Here is an 11,802-nt window from a genome sequence, read left to right as displayed (position 1 = left end):
ATTGATGTTTGTACAAATTGTAACGAGTTGGGTCATGCTTCAGAGGTATGTGCGGTAGGTTAAGCACCGGTGGAGGAGGTGAATGCACTTCAAGGGGGAGGTGATAGGAATTACAACATAAACTTCAACACCTACCACCCCGGGTTGAGAAATCATCCGAATTTTCGTTATTGAAATCCGGCTACTCAATCCAACCGGAACTTTCAAGGAAATCAAGGAAATTATGTTCCTCACCAACAATATAATAACTAAGGTAACTTCATGGCGGGAATAATCAAGGGTTTCAAGGTCAAGGGGGTGGCTGCCAAAGTGGGTCAACGGGTCAAATTTCATCAGTGGAAAGGAAGTTATGGACATGTTGAAGTTGATGCAACAAGACATGCAACGAAGAAATCAACTTGATGAAGTAAGAATGCAAAAAGATGAATTTAGAGATAAGGTCATTGATGACCGTCGTTTGAGTCAATTAAAAACCTAATTATTCTTAATAGTTAGAGCAAGTAGGGTATCGTATCACAAGGAGTATGTGGTCAATGTATTCGTGTAACAGATTTCTAATTATGAAGTAACTGATTTTTAGTGCTGATCACACAAGCAATTTTAGTAAATGTAGAGAACTAAGCAACGAACAAATAAACGAGTTGTAAGAAATTAAAAAACAAATCACACCCGGGAATTCAAGTAAGCAAACAACAGTATCTCATGCAACCTAAAGATTAATTATTAACGATTAACTGAAAACTGATCAATCAGACAAAATCTTAGACATCAAAAATTACTTTACACACGGCACTGGTTATCAAACAGTCCTTGCCAGTGTGACTCAGTTAAGGGCAATTGTATGTTTTATCGTATTTAATCTAACCAAACAGTTATATGACTAATTATCTAGCAACTGGTAACAGATCGTTCAGACCAACGTAAACCTAAACCGACCGAACACACAGAAATACCAAACATCAATAATCATATATCAATCATCAATAACAATACACAAGTGTTCTAAATCACATGAGAAGAACTGTAAAAGGTTACAAACTATACATCCCGGGTGCGATTCTAGGAGAATAGCCGAGCCTTGACATCATTGAATCTTCGATATGGATGATAGGAATCATATGTAGGGTCTTTGCATGAGCTAGGATAGTGAAAATCGCCTTCTTGACTGCTGGAATCGCCTCTTGGTCGTCAAAATGGAGTTAGGGTTTCATAATGATGAAGAATATGATATAAACTAAAAATCCCGTCTGCACCTCCCGTCGCGGTACGCGGCGGGGTCTTCCATGGTCAATCGCGTATCGCGATTGACCAAAAGTCAACAGATAATTTTCCACCCATCGCGGTACGCGATGGGGAACTCAGCAAGCCCATTGCGTACCGCGATGGGACCCTGTTACAGCAAACTTCAATTAGATCATCGATTTGCGTGCTGGACATCCCAGGTCTTCATTCCGTGTCACAACAGGTCCATATTAAGTACTTTAACGCCTGTGACCTGAAATACAATAATACACGTATGAAGTATCGATAGTTCTAGAATAAACAATTAAAACTAAACAATAAATGAAATAAAACATAAACAAATTAACCGACCATCAGTCATCGAATCGTTGACCACACAAATGAGTCAACTCACAAATCAAGTGTCGGACGTGAAGAAGAATAAGGGTCAATTGCCAAGCGACACAAAGGTAAATCCTTCTCATAACTCTTCTCGTAATGTTCCTGTTAAACACGTTAGTGTTATACGAAGTGGTAAAGAATACAAAAAGGATTTATCACCGGGTGTGGTTGATGGGGAAGTTGAGGATATTACGGGTAATGAAAATGATGATGAAATAGTAACAAATAAACCGACTAAACATGTCACTTTTTAAAAACCGTTACAAAATCCGGGTCAAACTATAAATTTAAAAGATAAAAATACGGAAGTGGAACCAAATGCGGTTCCATTTCCCTCGGCTTTACTCGACCCGGGTAAGAAAAATATCATTTCAAGAAGTGGTCCTCAAAAAGAAGAGATGTGGGAATTTTTTAAACAAGTAAAGGTAAACTTACCTTTACTTGAGGCAATTAAACAAGTGCCCGCGTATGCTAAGTTTTTAAAAGAACTATGCACTCCAAAGAGGCAACAAAAAGTGCCTAAACGAGTGGATTTAACTGACCGGGTAAGTGTTGTTTTAAAAGGAGATCTTCCTCCTAAGCTTCAAGATCCGGGAACGCCCTTAATTAACATTCAAGTAGGCGATTTTCAAATGTCTAAGGCGTTACTCGATCTTGGGGACGGAGTAAGCATTCTTCTGGGGGGGGGGTTATATGACCAATATGATTTTGGTCCTTTAAAACGAGTTGAGACAACGGTTGTGTTAGCTGATTTGTCTCATAAACTCCCCCGAGGAATTGTGCGGGATGTGATAGTAAAAGTTGAAGAATTTTACTATCTGGTTGACTTTTTGGTTTTTGACTACTCATCGGTTGATTCAACCCAACAACAAAATGTTATATTGGGGCGTCCGTTTTTAAACAGCGCTCATGCTATTATTGACTGTCGATCAGGCACGGTTGATATGGCTTTTGGAAATAAGAAAATGAGATTAAATGTCTTCACTAACGGATCTAATTCTTTATGTGGTGATGAGTGTTTCATGGCAGATATTGTTGACATGTGTGAACCGCATGATTATGAGGAAGATGCTTTGGAAGCATGTGTTAGTGATTTTTCTGAACAGGTACATCTTTGTGCCTTGAGGATGGAAGAGAAGAATCAAGACGTGTTGGCGGTGAAAGAAGGACGACCACCATGGACTCATCAAATTGAGAGTCTACCGGCTGAGATCGATTTGGGTACAAAACCATCTTTGGAAAGCCCACCACTTAAAGTATGCGTTTTTGGGGGATAATGACACACTTGATGTGATGAATAACACACTTATATTTCCTTACAAATTTATAATGTTTTAATGATTTAATATCAAATTTATGTAAGTTTAGGGGGTTAAGTGCAAAGTTTTACAAAGTTGAAATGTTTTGTGTAGGTTATGGAAAGATGTGGAAAAAAAGGCAAGAAAAAGAGAACTTGGAGGGTTTAAGTGTCAAAGTTTCAAAGTTTAATCAAGGCCCGACCCAAGCCCACATCTTAAAAGCCTTATATTATATTATATTATATTATGATAATAACAAGTGAAATCTGCCATTATTCATCAATTAATCCCGAAATACACAAAACCCTAACCCCAACCTAAAGTTCCGATCGGAATTGTTTCTGCCGCCGGCCAATGAAGAAAAAAAAGAAGAAGGAAGCGGCGGCTGTGGTCTTTTGGCGGCTGGAGAAGGAAGAAGGAAGCTTGGGGCTGCTGCTAGGGACTTTATATATCATCAATATCAGCCATATAACTTAAGTAATCATTCATAAACCTTATTTATCTTTCAAGAACCCTAACACTATTGATTTGGTCTTTTGATTTGAATTGTTTTGCAATTGTTTGATAGTTTGTCTTGTTATTGATTGAGTTTGGATCTTGAATGAGTTTTATAATGTTTATGATGATGTTTATGGTGTTTTTCTTGAGTATGCATGGCTGTCCAAAATCTATGTTAGGCTAAACTTGTTTGTTCTACGTAGGATAGATGATTGTTGAATGGTTTTAACTTGTTTAATGGATTGTTAATGTTCAAGACTTAAATTATTGATGTAAAGTTTAACTAAACCATAAATTAGATTGTGTGTGATGGCTGTGTTTTATTTGTTATTACTTATAATCCTCTTGCATTAGTTAATTGAATCGGTTTTGATTAATTGATTGCTTGTTAAGCTCTTTACTTGATGTTTTGGGTTTATTTGCGGGAAGTACAACCGTAGGGATAAGTGGGTAATATAATCATCTAAAATCAGTTAAAATACACCTTCTTTGAGACCGAGAGGTGATAAGAAGTAATATTGTCTCATTGCTTTTACTTGTTAGAATTAAGACCGTGCGAGAGCGGGTTTTTGTCTTGTCAAGTTTGAGTGTCTATATGCAACTAGTTGGTTTAATTTGGGTTAAGTTAAATTGTTCCTCTATCCTTGGTTGCGTAGTATTCGTCTCCATTGGGATAGTGTGTCGAGAAGACCGAGAGGAGAGTCGATATTTGAACACGTTAATAATTGTTTTTCCGGTTTGTTCTTTAAAAATCAACAAAAATAAGTTAAAGTTTGTTAGAGAGACTGAGAGGTAATTTGACTTTCTTAAACAAGTTTTGGTTGTGTCATCTTTTATAACCGGTGTCTTGAATATTTTCAATCCGTTGTCTTGTTATTTCTGTCAACATGATTCATTCCTAGGTAGACGTTTTTACATATTGAATTTAAATCAAAGTTTTCTAAAAGTGTTTTGTCAAACGTTTTCGTTTAGTTAAATTAATTTAAGTAGTTAAATAAAATCTTAAAAATTAAATAAATATTATTTTGGTAAGTCTTGGTTAGAGTTTTCTTAATCATAAACGTTTTCACGTGTCTTTGAGTTCGACATCCTGACTTCCTTGATGCTATACTATTTATGATCGGTACACTTGCCGGTTTTGTGTGGTTTCTATAGGATTTTCGTTTTTATAAATTTAAAGCTTAATTGTGATTCGTTCTTTATTTATATTATACATTTTCACACATCAACACTACCGGTCATTGTTGCATATAATTTGGAGGAGTCTCAAGAGCAAGAGTTGTTGAAAGTGTTGAAGTCGAACAAGGCGGCGATAGGTTGGACAATTGCCGACTTAAAAGGCATTAGTCCATCTTTAGTCATGCACAAAATCATCACCAACGAGGACGCGAAACCAACCCGAGAGACTCAAAGAAGGTTAAATCCAAATTTGAGAGAAGTTGTGAAGAAAGAGGTAATAAAGTGGTTAGATGCAGGGATTATCTATCCCATCTCGGATAGTGCATGGGTAAGTCCTACACAGGTGGTACAGAAAAAAGCAGGTATACAGGTAATTAAAGATGAAAGCGGTGAACAAATCGGAACCCGACAGGTAACCAGGTGGCGAGTTTGCGTTGATTATCGTAAATTAAATGCCGCTACATCTATAAACCGTTTTCCATTACCTTTATTTGACCAAATTATTGAAAAATTATCGGGTCAAAAGTATTACTGTTTTTTGGATGGGTATTCGGGTTATAACCAAATTGCTATTCACCCGGATGACCAACACAAGACCACCTTCACCTGTCCGTATGGCACTTTTGCTTTTCGGCGAATGCCGTTCGGATTGTGTAATGCCCAGGCCACATTCCAACGTTGTTTGATGAATATTTTTCGGGTATGGTTGGGAATTCACTTGAGGTATTTATGGATGACTTTTCCATTTTTGGTCCAACTTATGAAACTTGTCTCAATGAATTAGAAAAATTTTTAAAAAGGTGTGTTGATACAAATTTAGTTTTATGTTGGGAGAAAAGTCACTTCATGGTGCAAGAGGGTATCGTGTTGGGTCACGTTATTTCAGAAAGGGGAATGGAAGTGGATAAGGCAAAGGTCCGGGTAATATCATCTTTACCTCCACCTAAAATCATTAAAGGGGTGAGGTCATTTTTGGGGCATGCGGGTTTTTATAGACGATTTATTAAAGGTTTTAGTGTGATCACAAAGTCTTTATGTAATTTATTGTTAAAAGATGCTCCTTTTGATTTTACTAATGAGTGTTTGCAAGCGTTGAATGTTTTGAAGGAACAGTTGGTGAAAGCTCCCATTCTACAACCACCGGATTGGTCAAAGCCGTTTGAGATTAGATGTGATGCTAGTGATACGACAATCGTGGTGGTTTTGAGTCAACGAATTGATAAAAAACCAGTGGTCATTTATTATGCGAGTAAAACATTATCCGAAGCGCAACTTAATTATACAACCACCAAAAAGAATTGCTTGCGGTAGGGTATGCTTTGGATAAGTTTCGCTAATATATTTGGGGGAGTAAGGTGATCATTTATTGGGACCATAGTGGGGTTCGATATTTGATGGAAAAGAAGGATGCAAAAGCGCGTTTAATTCGGTGGGTATTGCTTTTTCAAGAGTTTGATTTAGAGGTTCGGGATATAAAGGGGTGTGAAAATGTAGTAGCGGATCACCTATCCCGAATTCCATTGGAGGGTGTCGATGACCCAATGGAGATTAATGAACGGTTTCCCGATGAACAATTGTTAGTCGTGTCGACTGCACCATGGTACGCTCACTTTGTGAATTATTTAGCAACGGGGTCTATTCCAAGTCATTGGGTGAAGAAAAGAAGGCAGCGGTTCATGGCTCAAGTGAAAGAATACATTTGGGATGAACCGGACTTGTTCAAGATTGGTTCGGATCAAGTGATAAGGAGGTTTATTCCCGATTCTGAGGTATTAGAGGTTATGACTCATGCATATGCATCGGCGTGCGGAGGTCATTTTAGTGGTCAGAAAACGGGCTACCGGGTGCTTCAAAGTGGGTTTTATTGGCCCACCATTTTCAAAGATGCAAGTGAGTATCCCGATACTGCTTGAATTGTCAAAAGTTGGGTAGTATCTCGAAATGGGATGAAATACCATTGCAACCGATTTTGGTGTTAGAGATTTTTGATGTATGGGGGGTTGACTTTATGGGCCCGTTTCCAAACTCAAATGGATTTTTATATATCTTGGTAGGGGTCGATTATGTGTCCAAGTGGGTAGAAGCAGTGGCAACAAGAACCAATGACCATTTGGTAGTTTGCAAATTCGTTCAGTCAAATATCTTTGCTCGGTTTGGTATCCCACGGGTTATTATTAGTGATGGTGGGTTGCATTTCAAGAATTTCAATTTTGGGAAACTTTTACAAAGATACAATGTAAATCACTGAAGTGCTACTCCTTATCATCCACAAACAAGTGGACAAGTTGAAGTGTCCAATCGCCAAATTACGGAAATTTTGATGAAGACAGTGCGGGTCAATAGAAAGGATTGGTCTTCTAAGTTAAATGATGCATTGTAGGCATATTGGACCGCCAACAAAACTCCTATTGGTACAACTCATTATCGGTTAGTATATGGGAAAGTGTGTAATTTACCAATGGAGTTGGCACATAGGGCGTTTTGGGCGATCAAGAATGTGAATGTGGAATAAGGAAGCGGGTGAATTGAGGAAGTTGAAATTGAATGAGATTGAGGGAATCCGGGATGAAGCATACGAATGTGCTTCCGCATACAAAAAAAAGGTCCATGATGCAAAGTTGAGAAAAAGGAATTTTGAAGTGGGTCAAAATGTGTGGTTGTATAATTTAAGGCTAAAGTTATTTCTGGGTAAGTTAAAGAGCAAGTGGATGGGCCCATATATCATCACAAAAGTAGGACAGTTTGGTGATGTGGACATAGAAGATGTTCAAGAGCAAATGAAGCAAGTGGTGAACGGTTAAAGACTTAAACCTTACTTGGAAGGAAAGGACATCAATATGCTTGATGTGGATAGGGTGATTTACTTGTTACGCTCACCGGATGAGGAAACGAATTAAGAGGCCAAGGTATGTTGTGTATTTTAGTAAAGGTTAATTTGTTTTTCTTGTCAACTTTGGTTTTAAAAATTACCTTCCTCGCTTTGGAGTTGTCCAAATAAAGTGTGGGGAAGCCTTTATGATTTTTTTACCGTGTTGAGGGCAACTCGGGTTTTTCATGGGGGGTAGGGTAATTTTGAATTTTAATTTGGCAAATAAGTTTTTAATCATTTTGGTTATTGTTGGTTATTGTTTGAGTAATTAGTAGAATGGTTGTACATTATGGTTTTGGATAGTGGATAAATGTTACACACGTATTGTTGTTACATTGATTAGTTGGAAATTATGTGTGGAAGCAAATGTTGAATTTTTGGTCAATTGATTAACAAGTGATTATCCACAACCACAGTAACAAGCAAGTGTGGGGAAGTTTATGCTGAATTAACTTGGATTTGTCGTGTTGTTTGTTGTATGTAGATGGGTAGAACCTCGGATAAGGGAAAGGGAAAGGCGTCATCTTCCAATGGGCGAGCAGCTCAAGCAAAAAGACAAAGATTGCATGAAGAACAAGCACGAGTGCCTGTACAAACTGTAAAACCCACTTGGAGAGGTGGGGTATTGTCAAAGTACGCTTTGGAATGGCAAGAGGAGTTGTTCACTGATAAGATGGCCACGTTGTACAAAAGAATTGAAGGATACATCTGGGAGAAAGAGGTCATGGATCCCAGGTTTAAGGCGTTTGGGATAGTTGACAGATTTAAAGACTTAGGTTGGGAAGCAGCTCTTAAGTGTTACGATGAAGAGAGTAACACTTTATATGATAGAGAAATTGAAGAGGGGGTGTCTACATTGCGATGTCCCCCATACAAGAAGGAGTCCGATTGAAGTTAATTGGAACGGCTGGGGGACATGAAGTGCTGATGTCCTTTGACACATTCAATCAGATAGCTCTTTTTTTTACAGTAAGCCAAGCAATACATATGTGTATCCTTCTGGCAAGGATTTGTTTGAATGTCCTAACAAACACCCCCAATGGTACAACATGCTAGTAAATGTTTTTAAAGGATATAGAGGTTTGAGTGATCAGATTTAGAGAAGGGATTTAAGGGTTGAGGCAAAGTTGCTGATGTCTTTTTGTCTATACAATGTGATGCCCCATCGGGGGGACATTTTGGTAGTAAGGAGCAATGATATTCCCATATTGTACGCGTTAATGTGCGGAAAGCCATTCATTTCGTTCCGATATTTAGTAATGCAAAACATTTGGATCACCCGGGAAAGTAAAAAGCGGAAGTTAATACCGCTGCCGACTGATCACGACATTGTTAAAGAATCATGGGGTGATAAATGAGGATTCGGTGGGAATGACCTAGGTATTCAAAGAGTTCAAGTTATCTGATTTGCCGGGGTGCGTATACACAAAAACTGATAGACATCACGAGCTTGTGTGTGATAAAGTGAAATGGAGAGTGATTAGAGAAGATGTAGAAGCAAAGGTAGAGGAGGAGGTAGAACAAGTGGAAGAAGTAGGTGAGCCAGATTTCATGGATGTGGGCGGTGGCAGCAGTTCCCAACACGGGGGGTTGGGATTATTCGGCTGAGTATGACTCGTATGGTAATAATTGGGCCCATGTGGGGTCAATGAATGAGGTGGTGGAGAGGCATAGGCCTTCCACGTATGAAAATTGGTCGGATGAGTCGCGTGCATTATTTGACCATCATACCTTCATGGGGGCATGAGATGAATATGAGATACTTGGATGATAGGAATCGGAGGATGCATGATCAATGGCATGCAGGTGAACCGGTTGTACCGGATCCACAAATTGTTGATTACACGACACTACATCCGTATGATGGTTCGGTACGCTATCCTGAACCACCTCTTCATCACTCCATGTGGGTCAACCCAATGCAGTCAATGGCACCACCGCCACCACAAGAAGAAGGAAGCAGCGGAGGCAATGGGCGTTTAATTTTGGCCAGTTCTCAGATTTCATGACATCTATCTTTGGGCCGGCCAACCCGCCTTACAACTAATTGAGCCTCGTGATTCCAGGTGAACCTTGTTCTGTATAATTCTGTATATTTGTTTTTATTTGTTTTTGGGTGGATGGGTGGAGCATGGAATACTTATGATTAAGTATTATGGGTTGTTTCGAAAAGAATGTTGTGTTTAAGAAATAGTTGGTTTCATTTTTTTCTCAAAACCGTACATTAGGGACAATGTATCCCAAGTGTGGGGATGAGGAAAATTTTGTTTGTTTTGAAAATTTTCATTAAAAAAAATAAAATAAAAACATTAAAAAATCATAAAAACAGAAAATTTAAAAAAAAATGTGTTTAAAGAAACCGGAAAGTGGTAAGATGGCGGGGTTTTGGTCCCTTTTCATGGTCACAATTCAATAAATAACATGTGCCTTGTGTTTTTAAAAGGAGATTATGTAGTTTTCTAATTAAGGTTAGCATTCTTTCGGTGTAATAACTTGCATAACATAGTCGGTTACACTTGAGAATTGAGAAAGTATTGGTTGGTGAGAAGGTTGATATTCTCCGATAGAACTTGTACAATTAGTGCATTTCGAGATCTTAGCATGGCATGAGTGCAAAAGTGATAGAGGCACTTAGGTTAAGCCTCATTTGGATGTGCGAGAGTGTGGCTTTTGGGGGGTTGGGCCTCATACATTACATATATGAGCGTGGATATGAGAGGGGCGGGGGGTTGTTTCCTTTAGAAAACTTTATTGGGCATATTCTTTTGTTCAATAAACCTCGGTGTTATATTGCGAAACGATCTGACTTAATAGGTTTCTAGGTAATTGTGTTAGTATTTATCAATTAGATATGTTAAGCATTATGTTTATCATGCTTAAAAAAAATTGTATTAGAGTTGCAATGTTTAAGTATGCAATGTTCAAGTATTATTTTTGTTTAAAGTAAATAAAAATTGATGATTTTAGTGATGTATATAGTTGTTTATTTCATTATTTACTTAGTTTGTTTGTAGTAAGTCGGATCAGATCCCTTGAGCTACTTTTAATATTCCCTTCCATACCCTTACACTTGGCCCCATTATACCTGTTTTAAGTCCTTTTGATTTACATTCATGTCAAAGCATTTACATAGGTGGAGATTTTATGATTGTATAAGCGTATGCCAGGAGAATTGATTAGTTGTGGAAATGTATGTATGATCACCAAGAAAAAGGTAATGTGTAAATGTGTGTTATGTACAGGTAAAAACTGAAAGCATGTTAGGTTTGTTTAGAAATCTATGGTTTAACGGAACATCAAGTGGACTAGTGCACCCGATACAAATGAGGGAATAGGGTATGACTTGGGACCGTAACTGAACCGGAATTGTGGTAAGATTGGTGGCTACAAGTTGAATGTAATAGAAAGTTTGTGTTGAGATGTTGCTTGGGGGCAAGCAACAGTTAAATGTGAGGATGTGACGGGTGGTCCATTAGAGAACCCTTAAATGAGTTAATATCACATTAATCATGTATTGAATTGGTCTATCTTGTTGAATTAGATAACTACGGTGTTTTTGGTGAATTGTAGGTTCAAAGAAATTTTCGGGGCTATTATGATGCATAACGAAGAAAACTAAGGAACCGGATACTTAAGAGAGGTCAAAACATGTGGAAAACAAGGAACGTGGCTGAAGTTCACCGTGACCCACGGTGTGAACCGTGGGCCACGGTCCAAAACGAAGAATGTGGCAGACGCCACCGTACCGTGGTGCTTCTGCCACCGTGAAGACCACCGTGGCTCATGGTGGAACCGTGGCCACGGTCCAATATTTCAAGTGCAACACCGTGACCCACAGTGTGAACCGTGGGCCACGGTGCGGGTCGTAACTGCCCAATTTCCTTTATATTTTTAGTCATTTTTCATGGTCTTTTCATTATCTTTTCATTCCAAACACCTTAGAGACAAATTGGAGAGTGCAAGTACTTTATCTTGGTGATTTTAATCATTGAATTGGATTTTGGATTCATCTACAAACATTAATTGATGCTATGATGAACCGAATGATGAGTGGCTAGTACTCTTTATGTTCTCTCCTTAATTGTAAGGTTTTCAATTGGATATTTGTTAATCGTTTATGTTATTTGTGGGAATGTGATTTTGATCTTATGATTATATTGCTATGGTGATTGTGAGTTTGTTTTATAATTATTAGAATGGTATAAATTCGTGTTCTTGACTATCCATTCTTGATGCCATAGGCAATCGAGATTTAGTAGAAGAGAATTAGGTTTAACAATACTAAACTGATTATTGGGTGACAACCTTGCGTTTTTATAATCCAAGTGCTTAGTC

The sequence above is a fragment of the Bidens hawaiensis genome, unplaced genomic scaffold, assembly GCF_021521415.1.
Source record: "Bidens hawaiensis isolate Kalapana, Puna unplaced genomic scaffold, B.hawaiensis_p1.1 tig00007072_1, whole genome shotgun sequence".
NCBI classification, from domain to species: Eukaryota; Viridiplantae; Streptophyta; class Magnoliopsida; order Asterales; family Asteraceae; genus Bidens; species Bidens hawaiensis.
This window is presented reverse-complemented; position numbering follows the sequence as displayed.